Raw genomic sequence first — 23,038 nt, 5'->3', positions numbered from 1 at the left:
ACAAGCATCATTTTCAGGTCGGAGAGAAAGCCAGCAAGATTGGACAATAAATTGATTGATCAGTGCAAAAAATGATGGTAACAATGAACAATATGAAATCAAGAGGATTGCAATATCGCCTTTATGTTTTCTTTAATGTATATTCACACTTAAACCCAAACAAGGACCCAGGTTTTCTCTCTCTCAAATATATACAGCAAACTTTCCATTACTTTAAAATAAATACAACCAATGCTGACAAGGCAAACCTCTTTTTGCCTCAACCGACACAAGATCGGGAAAATATCCACGTTGTACTTACAAAATCATGTTCATCCTCTAGTTTGCTTCAGCGGCATGATCTCAAGCTCCGCCCACCAAAGAGGAGAGAGTTTCGGGATTGCATTATCAGGTGCAATTGCAGTAATCTCTCTCAATCTTGCACTGACTTGTCTCATATCTGGTCTATGTCCAGGCTCAGGGTTGACACAAGATTTTATGACCTCCCCAATCTTGTCAAGTTGATCCCTGTCAAAGGAGTTAAGTGTAGGATCAACCATCTCTATGAGGGCTTGCTCCCTTCTCAAATAGTCCGATGCCCCATCGTCAGATGAACCATCATCCACCAGGTAAGGCATCCTACCCATTACTATTTCAAATAATAATACACCAAAGGTATAAACGTTACTTTCTAGGCTTGCTACTGTGGTATCAGAAAGGTTTGTTCTGTCTGCTTCCCTCTCCAATGAAGTCAACTCATTCCAGAAACATGGATCCGAGATTTTGGCTGCATAATCTTCTGTTAGATTGACAGCTGAGGAGGACAGGTTGTTATGGGGTACAGGTGGGTTTAGCTGGTGCATATGCTCGAGGCAGTAAGCCATGCCCATTGCAATTCTCATCCTCATAGCCCAGTCCAAGTGCTCAGATTCTTTAACTGCGACATCGATGGAAAAGCTAAAACGTTTACTTCGATGTTTTAATCTCAAAGGAAAAGATAAATGGAAAATGTTTGCTACAACTGAAAAACATAAAATTTGCTTCTTCATGGTAAGTCAGGAAACATATGATTTTCTAATGGCAGGAATTCTATGGCAAACTATCATGCATAATTTTAAGCATAAAGGAAACTTGAAACCATATGCTTGATTAACCGTTCATCTCGAAAGTCATTAGCATGAATATAGAAGGTAACTATTGTTTCTATTCCTGTTCCTTTTCCATTGTTTTTTCTATACTAAGTTAATAGGCTTAATGCCACTGATATAAGGGGATTCCAGCATATCTGGTTTCAAACAAACAGCTCGTTCATACAAATCCTGTTTAAAACATTCCATATCAAAGTCAACAGCACAGCATTCATACCCCAGAAGTCAAAAGAGTGGGATGAGTTTCCTTTCTCTTTGTTAAAAGCAACAAGTTGCACGGACTGACCAAGTCACTTCTTATGAAGAAGATCAAACTAGAAAGGATGATCCAACATAAAAGAATAATAAATTAATGAAAATGAAAAATTATATATTGTGAACACATTAATAAGGAAACTCAGTTTCAGATTCTATGCAAAGTGGCAGAATTTGGTGGTTGCCTTCTTTAGGCTAAAAGCAAAAAGTCTGTTAGATATATGACAAACCTCCTGAGCAAAAAAAAATAAAATTATTGGCGATGAACAATATAAGTTAGAGGTCTTTCCAAAAAGGAAACCAAAAACTTGAATCTGGTACTTACTATGTAAATGCTTAAAGAGTGTGCCATTTGGAGCATATTCAAAAACCATCATCCTAGTGAAAGGCTTGTCTTCCTCGGAATATCCAAGAAGATTGAGAAAATTTTTGTGGTTTACTTTTGATAACGAGTCAATCTGAAACCATAAATGTAAAAATAGTTAAGCAGACCATAAGAACACATCAAATACGAACATCTAGATGGAAATTTTCGGTACAGTACCTTCTTCCTGAACTGTGTTTTTAAGTTCTTCGACCAATCTTTGGCAGATTTAACTGGGACAGAGACCACAGCTATTTCAACTCCGGTAGACTGTCCCTTTGTACACAGTCCCGATTGCTGAAGAACCAATTACGTTGCTGAAATCTTCACAGGCTGCTTCAAGCTCTGATCTCTTCAGCTTTAGTACACCTGAAACTCAAGTCATTGAAAATATGTTAATAAATATTTAGCAGAATGTAAGGCTACTAATAAAAAACGAACAGTGTCTCTTGGCCAAACAATTTCTCATTCTAAGAAAACTGTGTTTAGGGATGATGAGTTAAATCTAAATCTCAACTACTGCTCTTAGTCCCGTTTTCAGCAACAATATTAAATTCAATTGAACATATTAATATGGTCTGAAAATCAAGAAAGATTTAAATGTTATCTACCATCTAATAGAGAAGAAGAATTTACCAGTTACAAAAGCTTTCTGAAGTTGTCCACTTAACCCTGTGGCCCAAGGTTTCACGGTAGATACCTTATACGTTTTTAAGAGATACACAATGATTATTACTATCAGAAGCAATACAGCACCCCCTATGCTTCCGCCCAGTATTGCGGCTCGATGATTTGAACTAGAGTGAGAACTTGAAGGATTGATTATTGATGGCGGTGGATCGGAAGCATTAGGTAGTACTGTATTATTTTGAGAAGGTTTAGATGCTGGAGCGGAGGAAGGTCGTGGAACAGGAGGAGCATCTCTTAGATATGTATTACTTGCAGGAGGTTCAGAAGACGCGGGAGGAGTTGGATCTAGAAGTCCATGAGGAGATGGAGGCATACTAAAATTAACAAAGGGTGTTTCAGGTGACATTGCAGGACTGGTAGGTGTTTGTTGCAGCAATCCCCTTTGTACTGCACCATCAGATTGGCCAACATTCCTACTAGAGGCATAAAGAAAGGTTAAATAAGAAGAAGACTAGAAAGAAACAGAACATTTCTAATTAAATTATCATACTGCACGAGAGAAAGAAAGCCTCCAAAGGTATTCGAGATTGTCAACTTACTTGATTGTTAGTGACAGATTGCTGCCGAGTTCGGATGGAAGTAGTTTGCTGAAGTTATTGTATCCCAAGTCTAACAGCTCTAATTCCTTCAGTTCTCTGATCCCTTCGGGGATAGTTCCAGTAAAAGAGTTGTTCCGCAAAATACTGTGGAGGAAAACAATGGCTTCAGTCAGAATAGGATGTAGACAAAAGTAAAATGTGAAATGGCGCATTGATTTCGATATCAACAATCCGAAGAATGTCATAAGATGCTTCAAGACAGATCTTTCAAGTTCCTGCAATTTTTATTAAATCCATTACAAATTAAAGGAAATAATCTATCAGAACTAGCCCATCATAAAGTGTCTATATCTGCAAACATGGACCGACAAATCTACTTCAATCCCCATTTCACAAATAAAAAAGAACACAAGAAAAGAGTTGCTAAATTGGAAATCGAAGTTCTATTGATGCTTACAATCATACATCAAAATTCTAAATTAAACTTTCCCAACAAAAAAAGGTAGAAAGGAATTACTAAGACATAAGATTTCAAATTTTTCCCTTTCTTTTCTCGGAAACCAAACATCATCACAAGAGAAAAGTAAGGGAGATAAAAAGAGAAGGAAAACTTACAAAGCAATAACTTTGCCATCAGAGCACTCGACACCAAACCAAGAACAATGGTCAATCTCTCCATCTTGGTCTTTCCAATCCGACAAAGCACCAAAAGGATCATTCACCACTTTCTCTCTTAATCTCAACAAAGCCAACCCTGCATATTCATTGTCAAACAATCAACTTTCCTCCATTTCCCCAGAAACAAACAAAACCCAAAACTTGAAAAGAAGAGAAGAGAAGCTTACCTTCTTCATTCAACGACCAACAAACCAAACTTTGACATGATAAAACCAGCAAAGCAACAACTTGAAAGTCTTGTCTTAATCTTACAAACTTCCAGTTCTTGTTCACGATCATCTTCTTCTTTGAGAGAGCTTAACTCGGAAACTTTTTACAGATATGAAAGAAAGAAAGAAAAAGGGCGAAAACGCTTACACTAGAAAGACTGAACCAATCCTTTTGTCTTGCCTGTTTCAACTTTCTCCTTATTTTCAACCCAAGTAAAATATAATTAACTTTTTGTATCTGTTTCCATTTACATTTTAGATCCTAATAAATTGTGAATATGATTAAGAAATTTAATGGTCTTAAATGCATGTGGATATTTGATTTGTGGGGAACTTTTTTTTTTCAATTTTATTATTCATTTTTAAAATCTTAATTACCAACGCATGAAAATATTATTTATAAATAAATAAATTAAGTAAAGTCCTTAAATGGGTAATACTAAAGAGTTGAGCACTTTATTGATTGGGAAAAGAAAGTAAAGAGGTGAGGAGGTAGAGGCCTTTGTGTAGGAGAAGGCGATGCCGGCGGAGACTCTTCCATCCTCAAGCATTTTGCATTTATGGTCGTTTACGTATTTCTTAGAAAGATGGGTTTAGGTGGGTCCATGCTTACTTGTCATCATCTACCCCTATATTTTTATTTTATTATTGGGTAAAGAATACAAATGGTCCCCTAACTACTTTGTTGAGTTCTTTGGTTATTAAAGGTTACAAAATAATCTCATAACTATAGGACTTTGTTTTGTTGAGTCTCATGACTATTAAAAGTTACAAAATGATCACTTGACTATTCATATGTTTCAAACTCATCATTTTCTGTTAAAAATTAATGGTCGTCTGAGCTGGATGTCAACACGTTGTATGAGATATGATAAAATCTAATCTCAAACAACTATACAATTCAAATGATTCTGTGATCAGATTTATCATATCTCATTCAGTAGATTAACGTTCAGCTTAAACAATCGTCAAATTTTCAATGAAAAATTACGAGTTTGGAACATATAAACAGTTGAATAACCATTTTGTAACTTTTGATAATTAAAGAACTCAACGAAACAGACTCCTATTATTGATTACTATTTTGAAACTTTTAATAGTTAGAGGACTCGATAAAGTGTCATCCTATAGTTAGGGGGTTATTTATGCACTTTACCCTTTTTTATTAAAAGCAGCTCCGATTTTAAAATTCAAAATTCAAATTAAGACATTGTTTGAAATTACTCAATAAGGTTTTCAATTTGATGTCAAATGTTTTAATTTTATAAAAAGATTAATTGTGTAAATGACTCATTTATTATTAATAGTTCGAAACCGGTAATAGAAATGAATAAAAACATTAAATTGAAGAAATGATTTGTTAACATCAGACATTAATATATTTTGTTTTGTGATAAGGAAGAAAAAAAGAAAGTTGAGTGTCTAGTAAGAACATGGGTGAGGCCATGTGTCCCTTTTCATCCACTATTTTTTTTAAAAAAATATATGATTCTGTTTAAAATTATTTTTAATCATTAATAATAATATGTATGTATATATATATATATATATTCAAATATAATATTTTAAATATTTTTATCATTAAAATGCTTGATAGAAAAAATAACATATTAAATAATTAAAATAAAAATAAAAATATCTATTTAAATTTGATATTTCAAATACATATTATTATTAAAATCGTTTGATAGAAAAAAACAACATATTATAACATAAGTTGTACGTGGAAAAGATTGATTGGTTTTCATTAACCACCCAACCTACCTCCCAATATGAATTTATGTATACATATTTTTATATTTTGTTATATGCCACGCGGTTTATAAATGATATATTTATATAAAAAATTATAATATGATTTTATATTATGTTCATATCATATTCAGGATTAAGAGATTTTCCAACTGCTTGTAATTATGAATAATTTTTTAATAAATCAAGAAAATAAAGATAGAAATATAGCGTCTAACCTACGATTTTTAAGTGTATGATGCGTATTATTTCTTTAATTTTCCTATTGAATTCATAAATTAGCAATTGTTGTTAATGTTTCAATTCGTAGATAATTAAAACATAACTCTTTTGAAAAAAATACTTGGGTGATATTTAATGAGATGAGAGCCACGTTGCCTTAGAAACTCTGATGCTTATGTTAGCAAATATTGAAAACTTTGATGGAAGCAAGTAAAGTAAACCCAATAGATTATTATTTCTCAAATTCAGTGATTAATTCTTTCGATTTTTTTTATAAATTCTAAATTTAATTTTAATTTTATTTAGAGGGGAGAGAGAATAAAGACGGTAAGAGAAAGAATGTGAATGCTCCTAATAAGTCTAGAATTTATAACTTAAGAGAACACGAGAGAATAAAGATGAAAATCTTGACTAACCAACCAAATATACATGTTATTATTTCAAATTTTAAGTTGCTAAAAAACTATCTGAATAATATATTATATTATATATTTAGTTACGCTTTGAATCATTAATTTAGTTTTGTTTATGTTTCGAATTTCAAATATAACATCTCATGTTCGTTCAGAACTTTTAAATTAAATAAGAGGGGTTAGAAAAACCATGGAAATACCCATTATCTACCACTAAACTTGTCCTTACGGTGTAGCATTGCTTTTAATGAATTCATATTTCATTATTTCAAGATTTGGATGATGTTATTGAAGGGCGGGGGCATATGTAGGCTTAGGACTTTAACCCTAAACTTTACATAAAATAAAATATTAATTTAACTCTTAAATTTTAGATAAAATATTAATTTAATCCATAGATTTTAGATAAAATATAAATTTGACTCTTGAATTCAGTTAGAGATTATTTTTCCTATTGATTAGTGGTCAAATTAATATTTTATCTAAAGTCAATGGTTAAATTAATATTTTATCTAAAGTTTAGGTTGAAACTAGTATTTGTTTAAAATTTAGGAGTTAAGTTAAAATTAAACAATTTTTATTAACATGTCAGATCAACAAACTAATGCGAGCCAATAGCTACTGACCAAAATGTAGCTTTTCAAAATCAATGACCAAAATAAGATATGCTAAAAGGAAAAGGGATCATCAGTGTAGTTAACCCAATAAAATATATGAGTAATTTTCACACCCCAATTTAGGGGTTAAAATTTTTCTTATTTGAAATAGGGACTAATTGATGTTTCATTAAAAAGTTTGAACCAAATACGGTGAGAATTGGAGGACTTAAAGACTAATTATACATTTTTTAAGTGGATATAAACCCCTCACTTGTTGGAACACTCATTACACACTTTCCTAAAATAGAAAAATTCGTCATCATCTTTCTTTCTTTATGTTAAGTTTCTCTTTATCCGAGGGGTTTACACCTCTGATTTATCGCCAATCAGTAGCCAGTAACCTACACCACCGACATTATCGCATTTATCGTCATTTTCTGAGTCGATCGTGTCCTCAAAACTATAGTCGTCACCGGAGTGTATAAAGGTTAGGCTAAGGAAGTTTCGACCATTTGGAAAAACATCTCTCAATCACTCTTAGTCGTGAAATAACAAAGGTAAGACTCTGGAGCCCTTGAATTATTTTTTTGGAAATTTTGGTGAGATTCCAGTTAGCAAAATCGCCGCACGCGCCGCCCCTTACGCGTAGGCATCAACTGCCATCTAAGAAGTCTTCGAGACTGGTCTGAACCGATCTAGACTTCTCGAATCAGTTCTGTCCAATCGAATTATCCAGTCCAACTTGAGTCGAGTCAAGCCGTTGAGCTGAGCTGAGCCTTCGTTAACCGTTGATTATCATTTACTTTTTTCGAAAACACATATCCTTATATTTTTTGACGTTTGAGTTCATTTTTTAGGTTCATTTCACAAAATTCGAACTCAGTAAACTATTTTCCACTAGTTGACCTTCTAATTCAATTCAATTTTTGTGTTTAAGTTTTATGTTTGATGTAATTCGTTTTCCCATGTATCATAGATTATAGGACGTCGAATTCAAGTTCAAGGAAGATTGAATAGAGTTTAAATGACCGACCAGTATAGCTCGAAGTCAAGGTAATACTTTAATACTATATGCATGCTTTACGGTACAAGTTGGTAATTAGTCAACGTATGAATGAATATGATTTGGACATGTGTTACGGCTGATTATTTTAAACCCACTTAGATTACGTTAAAATGATAGTAAATTGATTATGACTTAGATGACTTAATAAGAAATTGGTTAACCAATAGGAAATTTTGAGCTTAGTGATGAATTGGTAAAATAGCCAACCTCAAAACCTTCAACTCTGATTATTCCTATGAAAATATTTAATGCTAGAAATAACTGGATATGAAATTATAAAAATATCCTTATAGTGTAAAAAATTAAAAGGATCGCCCTTGATATTGAGATTAACCTAAGAACTCAAACTTGACTCGATAAAGCTATCGATTCATATATTATAACTTTGTTCTATTTGGAAAGTCTTAGTAATAGGTTTCTAACCTTTGAAAATGCAAAATAATTAAACCCTCTGATCTTCAAATAAATATATGAAGATTCATAATGGGAGTTTATTGTAAAAAGAATCAATCATGTATAATTATTGACATCAGTAATAAGAGTTTTTTAAGAGTCACTTGCAGAGTACAGAATAAGGGTAATCAAGGGGCATGTAGGTCACATTAGGTTTTATATTAGAGCCTGAAACTCGTTTTTATAACATGTACTTTCGAATTTTGTTTTAATCATCGAATGACATATGTACTTATATTTTAATTTTAGAAATTATTTTATGGTTTTTAATTTTGTTTAATAAAATTTAACTTTTCTCATATTCTTAGTGTAAGTTATTTTGGTTGTTCTAATGTGACACCTTAGATCAAATAGGATAATTCGTATTTGTCTTACGGTGTTACATTTAGTGATATCAGAGCTTAGGTTAAGCCTTTCTGGGTAGTTCGACTGCCATAGAATGTTTGGTGTATACATGCTCCAAGATTATAATTGTACTCTTATGAACCGAAACTCTAATGATGAGTAGTCCTCCTTTTGTAATAAGTATACCTCAATATTTTATTTGTTAGGGCTCAATCGAGTCCTCTCTAGTAACGTTAGAGTTACTTATTGGTACTGAAGCATTATCAATTAATACTTTTAAGGAATGGATGGATTTTTGTTGGTGTTGTTAATTAGATAAATGGTTGTGGATGCATTCTGGAATTTTATCTTTATTGGTTTATGTTTTAATGGTTTGATAGTTGTCATGAACCAATGAGAAGCATAAGGGTTATGATCACTGATAATTTTGGATTGATATGCTGGATTCGAATATGAATAAAGTACTATTACTCAAGTTGTTCCAACTTAAGATAAATGTTCGATTATGTAAGATGACGAAGTCTGCCAGATTCTAGAAATATTTCAAGTTGAGATGGATTCAATCCTAAAATTCTTAAAGGACAATTACTTAAGTGAATTGAAAAGAAAGGTATTTTGTCCAAGTTCTCACAAGGTGATTTCCCCTAAGTTCAGTATCAATGAACTAAATTGGAGAATTTTTTGAATCATTCTCATCCCAATTTTATAAGTTCAAAATCTAATAAGTGTCAACCCTCATACCTCAATGATATGATTGATAAGTGACTGTCAGTGAAAAACTATACCACCAATATCATGTTGCATGTATAGGACATCATAAAGAAATAGTTTATCGAATAATAATGATTAAGACAGTAAATGTTTTGGTGAAGGTTAGTCGTGGAGTGATGTGTTGATCATGTTAAGGATACTTGAATTCGACAGAGAAATTTACTAGAAAGATTATGAGATAAAAAGAAAGTGTTCATGTACATGGTGAAAGTGTATGTAACACACGTTACCCAATCCATATATATAACCGAGTAAGAGATGTCACGTCCATAATAGAAACATTATATATGGTCTAACATAAATTACTATTCATCATCTCATAATTTTTTTTACATAGAATATGTCAAAATACATATTTATTTTAGTGAAATTATGTAACATCTCAAACACCGGGTTAGTGAACAAATTATAAAATTTTAAGATTTCGTGACCAAATTAGATAAATTGAAAAGTTCAAGGACTTAATTAGAAAATTGTTTGTGCAGGACTTTTTAGCAAAGAAATGAAAGAAGGAAGGGGAAAAGGTATTTTAACAAGTAAATGAATTTAAAATTCATTTTAAGTGTTTTATATACACGTGGGAAGGAGTTATTAGAGAAAACATATCCATAGACTTCTCTTGTTCTTCATCATTCCTTTCTTCTTCTTCCTCGTGAGCTCATTTGTTAAGGTAAGAAAGTTTTTAGTTGGTTAATCTTTGCATTTTAGATAAGATTTTGATTCTTGATGGGTTAGGAAAGCTTAAGGAAAGTTTAAAGTGGTTTAAAACTCAAAGAGGGATGAGTTAGGAGAGATTGAATATAAGAGGTTTCTAAGTAAAATTGGGAATAAGAGGAAACAAAATGGATTCTGAATTTGAAATTGACTTGTCATCAGTTAGAAAAAGAAGTATTAAGTGTTAGAAATGAGTTTAAAGCATGTTGAAAATTTAATAAGGTTCTTAGTTTAAAGAATTAAGGTGAGAAATTGAAGATAATGATGTGTTACAGGGATAAAAGAGGGTTAAAGTGAATATAGTTGAGTTTAATGGTATGAAAGAAGTTTTAAAAGTGAAGTTTAAGTGAAGTGTTGGAAATGTTTGAGCTAAATGAGTGATTTCTGGGCAAGAGTATCGGTACTGATTCATCCACTATCGACACTTGAAAGAGAAATGGGTGATATTTGGGGTAGGGTTCGATACTGTATGAACAATATCGATACCATAAACCAAAATATGATAAGTTATTCAATGAGTATCGATACCTAAGGGGTAGTATCGATACCAAGGGTACCGATACCATTAGGCAAGTATCGATACTATTTTTGAAATAGAATTCCAGAATTGGGAAAGAGTATCGATACCAAAGCACAGTATCGATACCACAGTAAAGGAAGTATCGGTACCATACCTTGTGTACCGATACTACACAAAGTGAAAAATGTGAATTAGACACTTATTTTAGCTTAGGTTATTGATGATTGATTCATAAAGTTTAGAATTCTAATATTCGTATCAAATGTACATTGGTGTAGATATCGAACCTAAACAACTTCTAGAACAATTGAAGAGTTAGGAACGATCAAAAGAGGGATAAAACTTATAGGAGTAGATCAAACTCAGTGAGGCTAAGGTGAGTGCATACCATAGTATAGATGTTGTTTTATGGAAACAAGACTTGTGATATGTCTATTTTCTAGGTTTGATTTCATGGTTCTATAGTTCTGAACATGCATAGGTTGTGATCATTTTGAGCACATGCATAATTGACATATGTTTATATGTTATGAAATAGGTTATGTGAACATAAGAGAACAAAACATAAACTATATGATATGAGATAAGTGATTAAATGTCATGAAAAATGATATGAGTTATATGAGTACATCTATATATATGATGAATTAGTTGATAATATGAACATATGAAACACGTAATATTTAAGTCCATGTTATGTGAGATGATAACTGTGGGTATAATTGGTATGCCAAGAGTCGAGGGTTATATATGGTCATTCAAGACATATATGTGGTCCTTCGGGACATATATGAGGTCCTTCAGAACAATTTTATATGTCATTCGGTGGAAATTTATACGAGTTGTGGTGACAGCATATGTGTACAACCTCAATGTACTCACATACCTTATGTTCTCAGCAATGTACATGGGCTAATAAAAAATATAAAAAGAATTATTGATATTATGAAATGACATGTTACTATTTATTCAATGCATGATCTTATATGTTATTATTGAATAGATATATGATGATTGTTATTATATGATGATATTATGGGATTGCATGTTCCATGAGTTCACTATTGCATTATTGTAGATTCTGCCTCACTAAGTCTGTGACTTAGCATGTGAGTGTTCCACACGTAGGTACCAAGAAGCATTAAGATTAGAATTAGGATTTACCAAGACAACATACCTTTACCAGAAGATCAAATCAGAAGTAATTTATAATGTATGTATTTATTGTAATAATTATGTTGGCATGTAGACAAAGTTGTGAATTACATATGCTCTGATCTATTTTGTAATATTTTGGTTATACTTATGTAAATTAGTTAACTTTATTTTAATGAAAGTTTAATTTTTTCATGATTTTTGTAAGAGTAAAAGTTTTGAAAAGTCAATGTGACACTTCAAACTCGTATCCGGGTTGGGTACGGGTTAAGGTGTTACATTTAATGGTATCAAATCTAAGGTTTAGACGATTCTAGGCATAAACCGAAGTTAAGACTGTTTTTAAAAGTATACATGCTAATAAAATAGTAAGAACTTATGATATGATAGAGTAACGAGTATGTTGTCTTGCTAATAGAGTTATATGGTTATGTCTTATTAGATGTCTGAACACGAGAGCTCTTGAAGTGAAGCGGGAGATGATAGACTAGAAGGGAGTAGTAACTCACCTGTCCTGGCAAAGAAAGCAAGTTTTTAAGTTATACATTTTTTGATCATGTTACGAACTACTTCCTTAAACGTTTGAATCAATGCTTCAAGATTTGCGGGCGAAGAACGAGGAAGGATACAATTACATCAGCCTCATCGATAAAGAAATGTGGACGAACACATATGATGGTGGATATCGATATGGACACATGACGACCAACTTGGTTGAGGCAATCAATTCAACCTTAAAGGGTGCACGTCACTTACCTGTAGCGGCTTTGGTAAAAACTACATATTTTCGTTTGGGGGTGCTTTTTGCGAAGCTCGGGGGAAAAGCTCAAACCTGGATACAAGGCGGTCATGTCTATCACCCTAGATTAGTTACAGATCTACAGAAAAAAATTGTTGCATCAAATGGAATGTCTGTAACAAGCTTCTCTAGAAGGCATGAAATGTTTCGTGTCACAGAGTTACCGCGACCTCTTCAAAGGATTGAAGCTGTGTCGCTAAGAGTAAATTTAAGGGACATAACGTGCGACTACGGGTTTTTTCAAGCTCTGAAGTATCCATGCTCTCATGTGATATAAGCTTTCTCGCATACACGTCAAGACTATAACCATTTTGTGGATCCTGTATACCTACTATATGAAGTTTTTAAGGTATACGAATTTGAGTTTCCCCCATAGGTAATGACAAAGACCCTGATGAGGTTCAAGATTGGCTTTCGATTGTACCAAATCCAAGTTTTTTGAGGGAGCGTGGTCGTCCAAAATCCAATCGAATTCATTGCGATATGGATATTCGAGAAAGATCTAGACAAGACAGAAGATGTGGCCATTGTAGAAACCCATGACACACTAGAAAAACATGTCAACTTCTGTTGTCATCAAGTAACAATTGATGAGGAAATGATGTATTTGTTTATCAAATAATAATTCTTGTATTTTAATTTGCATTTACTTCAAGTTAATGTCATTTGATAATCGCTGATGAAGATTAAAAAAACGAACACAATAATTAAATTTTATCAAACTAATAACAATTTGGTATTTAAATACAACAAACTTACAATAAGAATTAAATGGTAAATGATAACCAAATTACAATAACTGATATTAAATGGTAATAAACAAAATTAACTGAAATATATTAAAAAAAAGTCCAATAAATTTAACAAAATAAAGTAAGTATTAAATGAGAAATAATAAAAAATTACAAGTAAACAAAATAAAGTAAATACAAATATAATAAAAAAATCTATCGATGCATGCGTCACGAATGTGTTTCGCAGGGCGGTGGCTGTCGATCTCGAGGAGGATTTCTTCGTATCACTGGTTCTGACTCCTCGCTGTCATCATCATCGTCGTCGTCGTCGTCACCATCGTCATCGTCGTCATCGTCATCATCCTGAGCAGGTACATTAGGTTGATGAGGAGCTGATGACGATTAGGCACCTCCATAGAATAAGGACCCTGGAGATGTATGACTGACTATCCCACAGGCCTGCGAAAACTGGGAAAACCCAGGCATCACTGAGTGTGAAAACTGTACAGGAGGTGTCTGTGCTGCGGCCATGGGTGATGAGGCTGAACCTGCCAAATATCTAGCATATAAACCCCAAGTCAGATCTGCAAACATAGACCCATAATAGCCTCCATGAGGGGTTATCTGTGACGGTGGCGGGGTCATAAAACCAGGTGAAGGCGGCGGCGGCGGCATCTGGTAATGGAAAGGCGATGGTGGCATCATATATGGTTACGTCATCATATATGGCTCCGGTGGCTGCTGGGAAGGTCCTGCTGGTGCGGCTGAGGATGAACCGGAAGCACCTGCTCTCCGTCCACGAGTCGGGGGACGATGGTACTGTGTCGGTGAACGTCTCTGTTGACGTCGTGGAAAGGTCTTCCCTTGTGCATCCTCGGGAAGTAGAAACGGTTTCCCGTTACTGTTGAACCACTCATAATAATCCTCAGCATACATCAAGAGGTCATCAAAAATGGGCTCTCTACGGGGAAGACATCGATGTCGATCGTCCCACAACATGACCCACCCATGATGCCTCACCAGCCAATCTGTATCTGTCTTGCCGCGTCTATCTAAGCTATGCAACTCGTCCATATTGCTAGGTGCTTCCAGAATTGGTTGAAAACAACCAAACTGCCAGAGCACACGATCAGTGGAGTGCCACTCGACTGTCGCATAACAGATCAAAGGGACCATCACCATCCAAACATCTGATGGACCCCTCAACTCAGGTGGGATCACCGCCCTCACATCATCAGTAGAATATGGCACCCATTCAAACTAAAACAAATAATATATAATTTTTATCAAAATAATAATCTAATTATATAACTATAATCTAAAATCAATTTTTAAACATTAAAATTCATACCTGTGTGCCAACCTTCTGATCGATTAACACCCTAATTTTTTCTAAATCATCAGGTAGCTCCTGATGATTTTTCCTATCAGTAGATCACCTATTCAAGGAAAAAAATTTTGTTATACGCTGTATAAAATTATTAATATACAAAATCAGTTTTATAATTACCTCAGAAGTAGTGGAAATACGAATGGGTTCTTCACAAAGGGACATAAAAAGGGTAATCGATACCATGCCCAAGACTGCAGCAGCAGGAGACATCCGCCGATAGCATTACGCCTGTAGTCAGTGGCTCCACACATCTCCCTGTACAGCAAAGCCAAAACTGCCGAGCCCCAACTGAATGATCCGGCAAGAAGAAAGTCGCTAAGATGTCGCAACCACATGCATTGAACTAGGTTGCGCAATTTGTCCGGCATCAGCAACCCTCCTATTAGCTGCAGTATGCATGCCCATGCATACATCTTAACCTCATCCTCAGAGGCGTCTACGCTCAACTCCCAAAAATTGGCATCTAACCAATTTAACGGTATCTTACCTCAGATAAAATTTTCCGGGACACGTCCTAGACTATCCCGACACAAAGTAGTCCAAGAACCGGAAGTTATCCCCGATATCACATCTCCATCCACCGGAAGCCTTAGGTGCATAGAAACATCCTCAAGCGTGATCGTACACTCTCCGCACGGAAGATGGAATGTGTGGGTCTCTGGCCTCCACCGCTCTACTAAGGCAGAAATCAGGTCTGGCTCTATCTTACAGTGACCCTGATATCTACCTATGTAACCGAATCCAGCCTCTACTAAATACGACAAGACACGGCTGGGTATCACTAACTTAAGATTCCTAATAAAAGGATCTAATACACGGTCATTCTCCTAAAAATAAATAATTACAAAAATTAATTCTTAATCTAATAATCATGCATTAAATAAATCAACTAATTATTACTAATAATTTAAATTAAATTAAAACGTTAAAATATTACCGTATCAGCAAAGTGTCAAGATATTTAATTCTTAATCAAATAATCATGCATTAAATAAATCAACTAATTATTACTAATAATTTAAATTAAATTAAAACTTTAAAATGTTACCGTATCAGCAAAGTGTCGAGATATTTAATTTTTAATCTAATAATCATGCATTAAATAAATAAACTAAATATTACTAATAATTTAAATTAAATTAAAACGTTAAAATGTTATCGTATCAGCAAAGTGTAGAGATATATGATTTCCATCCGAGCGAAGTAGACTGCCTTCCATTATATATCTGCAAAAGAATTATATTAGTAAAATATTAAATAAAGTAAAATACTTAAATAAATTAAATACATAATAGTAAAAATATTATAAAATATACCTTAAAAAGAGAGTATTTGAGAGAATTTGGTGTGATAAAAGTGATTGAGGATGGGGGTATTTATAGGGAGGATTGGGATGTGGAGGGGCGAGTATTTAGGGGTATAGCGCATCCCCTGCACCGCGCTATACCCCACGTGTTAGATACCCAGGTATAGCGCGGATCAGGGGGCGCGCTATACTCAAGTGACGCCAAATCACCGTATATCGCAGGACAGGGGGCGTGCTATACCCACGTGACGCCAAATCAGCTTAGAGCGCAGTTCAGGGGGCACGCTTTACTGTTACGGGTGTTAAATCGGAAAATATAAACTAACCGGTGTTAGATCGATATATATACCGATCACCGGTGATTTATTGGAAAAAACGTCGAATTAACTATATCTGACTTTTAGATTTATTTTTTGTGTTGTTTTCAGAAAAACGTTTATCATTCGTCTAAGCGTAATTTTTCTTCTACTGCAGCCTTGACATTGGTTTTTAAAATCACATATAATTATTATAATTTACTTCACTAATGGAATATAAATTATGGCAAACAGAAGGAAAAGAGAGAGCGGATAAAACCATATATAAATTCAAAGTTAGGGTTTATAGAGCCTAATAATCCAAACAACAGAATCAGGAGTAAAAGCCTGCAAGTTGTAGGATAAAAAAGGAGCTTGTACAAAAATAAAATTAAAACAGAAAACTAATAATCCATCCCTGCCTCACATCTTTTCTCCTTTAGAGATGGAAATGTCTCCAAACGGCTCCCCTTGTTTCACTTTCAAGAAACCTTGAGAAGCAATAACTGCAAACAAATTTCATACAATTAAGGCAATTCCAATCAGAGGCAGAGGGATTTGTATTTGTATTTGTATTTGCTTACCACGTCTGATAGAAGAGCTAAGCTGCTGCCAAGTTATGTAGGGATTCGGAGCTCCAGGCGTTTCAAAATGTATTTTCATATCCCCGCATCCACCCCCCCAATAGTTAATTTTGGACTTCAAATTTATATAAACGATCAACATATACACAACATACGTCTTGATGTTCTGAGTCATTATGTCCGGAGGAGGATCATTCGCAGGAGTTTCCCTTGTAAGTTGAGTTATCACCATGAAATCTGACCCAAAAAAAAGGTAATTGGATTGTTATTTGTTAAAGACCATATTAGATGATGAACCAATTAAAATGACTGTTATGGACAAAATAGAAGCTGACGACTTAATTACCTGGATCAGATGTTAACTTGTAATTGGTATCGCTTCACCGAATGCTGCTTCATGCACTGTGTCAAGACCACTATTGTTTCCACGTTCTTCTTCTTGGTTTATTATGGCAGATGAATTTTTACTTACCTTTCTATATTTTCTTCTAAGTTACCCAAGGGGGTTCCATCTACGGATACTGAGCTACCATTGGATCTTACTGCATCTCCTGCAAAATGTATATGAAGCTTAATTGATACTACATTAAGTCTCCAAACAGAAGAGATAAAACATGTAAACAAGAGATTTTTCATACCAGAATTTCCTGACGAGACAAAGTGGGGTGTCTTTTAGTTTCCTTATTTCGCTGTAACTCGTACCCAGCTACATGAGATGGGGAACCGAATCCACTGTGAAGATCTTCAAAAGGCTTCACGTTCCAAAATCAGTCAGACATAGGGCATACATATGCATTTCAAGGTAGCAAACTAAGGAAGACTTACATAATCCATTTGATTATCAGAAACTACTCTCTCCGTAGAAGATGGTTCATGAGGTTGTGGTTGATGTGGTAAGGTTCTCACTGCTCACGTATAAGATGAATTAACTTCCCTGCATTATTTCCTCAAGGACTTAAAAAAGCAAGAATAAGTGAAATTCAACCAGCTGATTTATGGTGAGGTTGATTGCTTTTCTTTCACATGTCCAAAAGCGGTTCTGGGTAAGGGATTTCTTGGTTTCCTTTCACAAACATATCATCCATTAGCACCATAGATGGGAGTTCCACGAGCTTTGCTATCTTCAAAGCAGACAGAATGCTTGCAGGCCGCTGCAAAATTTATATCAAATAAACCTTATGTTTGATCACTAATGATTGAAATGATTGTTTTCCTGGGATATAATTTGTTTCCCCCATGAAATCTTCTGATGTTTGCTTTAGAATAATGTATTCCAAATATTCACCTACTGCGTAAGTTTAGTGGCTAACAAGTAAATCGGGTGTCCAACATAACATACACCATTATCATGCTCAATATGAATGAGATAAATTGTAAATATTCAAGACATGCCCTTTTCTTCCCTCGATTTCTTGATGCAATATCTGAAGTTTCCTCAAGCCAGGAATGGTAAACATAATTAGAAATAACAGTTCGCTCCTCATCCGTGATAATTCCTTTAGGCTTTCTTGTTTTTTGTTTTATTGTCTCCTGCCTCTGTTGATCCTCCTTTCTCAAGGAGATTAAGGTCAGCAAAATTTGTATTTTAATCTGATTTTTGGAATAACTGTTAGGAAAAAAAAATCATTAATGCATACTCTGGCTACTTTGTTTCTTTTAAATTGTTGACCTAACTCGTTCTCTCGAAACTGCTCTTGGCTTCCTCCAGCTGCAGTAAATTAGCATCAATATTAAGCTCATTCTCGTTCTTAGTTTCTTTTTATTTTCTTTTTCCACTTTCTGATGGGTTCATAAGACAAAAGCCAAATCTTAGGCTTATATTATGAGGACTTCATTTTAACTCCCAATTCATGTTTGACAGCAGTTACCTATGACAACAAATGCTCAGAAAACTTATGAAAGCTTCATTATCTTTTCCATATTTCTCAAATTATTTCTTTCAGAATATAAAGCCTAAAAGCATACAAAACTTGAGTTCCAGTATTCTTGTCTACTTAACAATAAATGCTCAGAAAACTTTCATGTGCCAAATTAAGTGGAAATGTTCACCTGGAAAGATTATTCAGTTCTGCTTGAAATGTTTAAAACTTGAACTGAAAGCTTCATTATCTTTTCCATATTTCTCAAATTATTTCCTTTAGAATATAAAAAACTAAACGCTTACAAAACTTGAGTTGCGATAGTCTTGAATATGTAAAGCTATTATAGGACTTCTAACCTCTTTGAGACTCAACTTGCCGGGCTGGGGAAGGAATAGGAATAGATGGCATCTCAATATGCCCATCTAAAGTGAAGTTTACTTGTGTTCCCTCGTCACCTTCAAATCTGACACAATTGTTAGACATCCACAGACGCTTTAATGAATTATTAACTAAAACCTTTACCAGCAATGCATGGAACCAAGCTTTTAAAGTTACCTTTCAAAATGGCCATGAGTACTAGTTCTAGGCTGAAATAAATCGGTAAGGTGATGTTTTTGTCAGTAGCTGTAAAGAAGAAAGCCATATTAGTGTACAGCATAGTGTTATGATAAACATTATGAGCTTGATGTACATGTTCAAAACTACCAAATACTGTAAAATCAGGTATGAAAGAAAACCTTGATGGTGGTCATTGGCAATATTATCCTCAATGGGATCGCTGGTAATGTAGTATTCACCGACTTGGTCAAGTTGCTGTACATCAGTAAAGGTGACAAGATTAGTGTCCAAAACAGAATTTCAAAGGAATTTCAATACAACTTATTTTTATAGAAAAGTTCTCTTCCTTTGCTATCTAATTAAAGATATGAACACCCAACATGGCTGGTAGTCATCAGAATGGTACTTTGACCAAATGATAAAAAAAGATAGGATAGATTACCGGACCAATTTACTAAAATGATATACATAAACTGCAAAATTGGACTTTGCCCCAAAAGGAAGAAATCAACATGAAGAACAAAATGTGAGAAATGAGCTTCAGAAATAGGGAAAATGTCCACACTTATTATCAGCATTGCATTGCGAATCTATAGGACAAAATTGTAAGCTCCGTCTGGATTGGAAAAGTCGGCACTCCACACTTGTTTTAAGCTTCACCAAAGCCAAGCCAACCCAACCGGAAAACGAGTTAACAGGCCTAGTAAAATCTTGGAAAACAGAGTATTGTTAAACCCCCATGAATTATGGGAAGCTTATTTAGCCATGCTTTCAAGGGGTCGGCTCCTCTTTATTGTGTTTGAGTTTATTATTTTATAATATATAACTAATACCACAGTTTATAAGTATGGCTTTGCAGTGAATTTATTCAGGTAGATGATATGTAATAAAATTAATGAAAAATAATAATTAACTGTATCTTCGATTTGAAGATCCTAACAGCCAATTTGCCACTTCATTTCAAAAGAAAACAGCAGTGAATTCATTTGAAATACAAGGGAGGAGTTAACCACATCAAAATATAAAATAAAATGCCCTTACCATGAAGAATGAGGGGGAGAGTGGAGAGTTTATATAAAAAAAACTTTACCATATTAAGATTGTTTTGCTTAAACCCCATAGAGATTTCTTCTTCTTCAGGTTCTACAGCATTAGTGAACCCCATGGAGGTTTCTTCATTTTCAGGACGCGTAAAGAAGGAATGGCACATAAATAAAAGAGATTTTACTTGGCTTTTGATTTTCCTTTCGGAGTAGAGTTCGCTCTTCCATTACCTGCCATGCGTTCCTCATTTCAACCTCAAAACACCCCCAAAAGAAAAATCAAACCGTTTTTCTTGTTCCTTTTTTAAAATATCTAATACAGTTGAATCAACAGAATCAAATACGCTCATTTATGAAGACAATTAAAACAAAAAGGAAAGGAAATGACCAGAAACCGATTAGCATCATCAGAGGGGCATTAAAATCCCGGTAAAAAGTGGAAGGCTAAATACTAAACTTATAAAAACGAAGGGTCCGAAATTAATTTACCATGAAGGAACGTCACTTTTTTCTAGTAAAGAATCACAATACTGTTGGAAAATAAACGAGTAATTTTCCTATAATCAGATTAGTGAGAATGTGAAATAAAAACGGAAAAATAATACCCGAAATTGATAATGGAGTTCAGCCAATTTTACCTACGTCTCCGAACTGCTGCAGATCTTTTACTAAAGAGAGAAAATTTACAGGTGTTTCCAAAACACTCACAATAAAGCTCTCTAGTATTGAGAGAAATAAATGATTTGGGACAATTTTGATGCTAAATGGGTAAGGGTATTTATTGTTGAAGCTTAATGACTAATCTTGAAAATATCCTAAAGTACATGGACTAAATTGTAATTATTCCTATTATAATTTTCAACAAAATTGGGCACTGAATTCAGTGCCCCTTTTGTTGAAATTCATTTAGGCGGTGCCCCCCGTTTTTGACTTTATAATCTCCCACTTGAAGACTGATTTTAATCTGTCTTCATACATCGATCAATGCAACAACATTTCTGGTCTTGTTACTCTAGCATGCCAACTGAAGCTGAACACAACTTCAGTTTGTCCGTAGTCACCGTCTTTGTTAACATGTCTGCCGGATTTTGAGCTCTACTAATCTTTTCAAGTTTCAAAATCCCATCTTCCAAAAGAGACCAGATAAAATGATATCGCAATTGTATGTGCTTTGTCCTAGAATGAAAAGACAGATTCTTCGCTAGATGGATAACACTTTGGCTATCGCAATACAAGGTATTATTTTCTTGTTTCTTGCCTAACATTTCCAAGAAACTTTGGAGCCAAACCATCTCCTTGCTGGCTTCCGTAACAGCGACATATTCTACTTCAGTTGTGAAAAGAGCAACTATCTTCTGTAGTTGAGAAACCAAACTCATTGCGGTACCTCTTAGAGTATAAACATAACCTACATTGCTTCTTCTAATGTCAATATTTCTGGCTAAGTCAGCATCTACATATCCTGTCAGTATCGTATCTCCACCTTTGAAATAAAGTGTTTTGTTTGTAGTACCCCGCAGATATCTGAGGATCCATTTGACTGCTTCCCAGTGTACCTTGCCCGGATTATTCATGTACCTGCTAACAACTCCCACTGCATGAGAAATATCGGGTCTAGTACAAACTATGACATACATCAGACTTCCAATTAATGAGGCATACGACACCTTCACCATGTGTGCACGTTCTTCCTCCGTTTTTAGTGACTGTTCTTTGGAGAGTTTAAAATGAACACCTAAATGTGTACTTACTGGTTTAACATCTTGCAAGTTGAACCTGAATAGTACTTTGTTGATGTACTCAGCCTGTGATAACATCAAAGTCCCCAACTTTGTGTCTCTCTTAATCCTCACTCCCAAGAATCTGCTTTGCAGCGCCGAGATCTTTCATTGCAAACTGCTTCGACAATTTTTGCTTCAAGTTTATAATCTCTTGCATGTCTGAGCCTGCAACGAGCATGTCATCAACATACAACAATAAAATAATGAAGTTGTTATCAAACTTCTTGATGTAGCAACAATGATCTGCTTGGCATATAGTAAAACTATTACTACTCATGAAACTATCAAACTTCTTGTACCACTGTTTAGGAGTTTGTTTTAAACCATACAAGCTCTTATTCAACCTGCATACCAGGTTTTTCTTAGCTGCCTCATATAGATTTCTTCCTCCAAATCACCATGGAGGAAAGCTGCCTTCACATCTAACTGCTCAAGATGTAGATTCTCTGCAGCTACAATTTTCAACACCAGTCTGATTGTAGACAGCTTCACAACTGGAGAGAAAATTTCATTATAGTCAATATCTTCCTTTTGTTGAAACCTTTGACAACCAATCTTTTTTTGTAGCATTTGCTCCCATCGTGCTCTTCTTTGATCCTGTAAATCCACTTGTTATGGAGCGCTTTCTTGCCTGGCGGTAATTCAGCTAATTCTCACATCTGATTTAACATAAGTGAGTCCATCTCATCTTTTATGGAAGACTCCTTGACTGAATCCTCCACCTGCATTGCTTCATCATAGCACTCTAGTTCACCATTGTCAGTCAGCAACAAGTAGTGCAAAGAAGGTGAATAACGTTGGTTGGTTTAG

At 34.5% G+C, this 23,038-nt stretch overlaps 1 pseudogene; it reads right to left on the bottom strand.

Annotated features, from left to right (window-relative positions):
- Positions 1-51: 51 nt before the first annotated feature.
- Positions 52-17,421, bottom strand: LOC120187441 (annotated as a pseudogene).
- Positions 17,422-23,038: the final 5,617 nt, after the last annotated feature.

This window comes from Hibiscus syriacus, unplaced genomic scaffold (genome assembly GCF_006381635.1).
Source record: "Hibiscus syriacus cultivar Baekdansim isolate YM2019G1 unplaced genomic scaffold, ASM638163v2 tig00113725_pilon, whole genome shotgun sequence".
In the NCBI taxonomy this organism is placed as follows: Eukaryota; Viridiplantae; Streptophyta; class Magnoliopsida; order Malvales; family Malvaceae; genus Hibiscus; species Hibiscus syriacus.
Note: the sequence above shows the minus strand (reverse complement) of the source record. Positions and strands in the feature narration are given on the sequence as shown.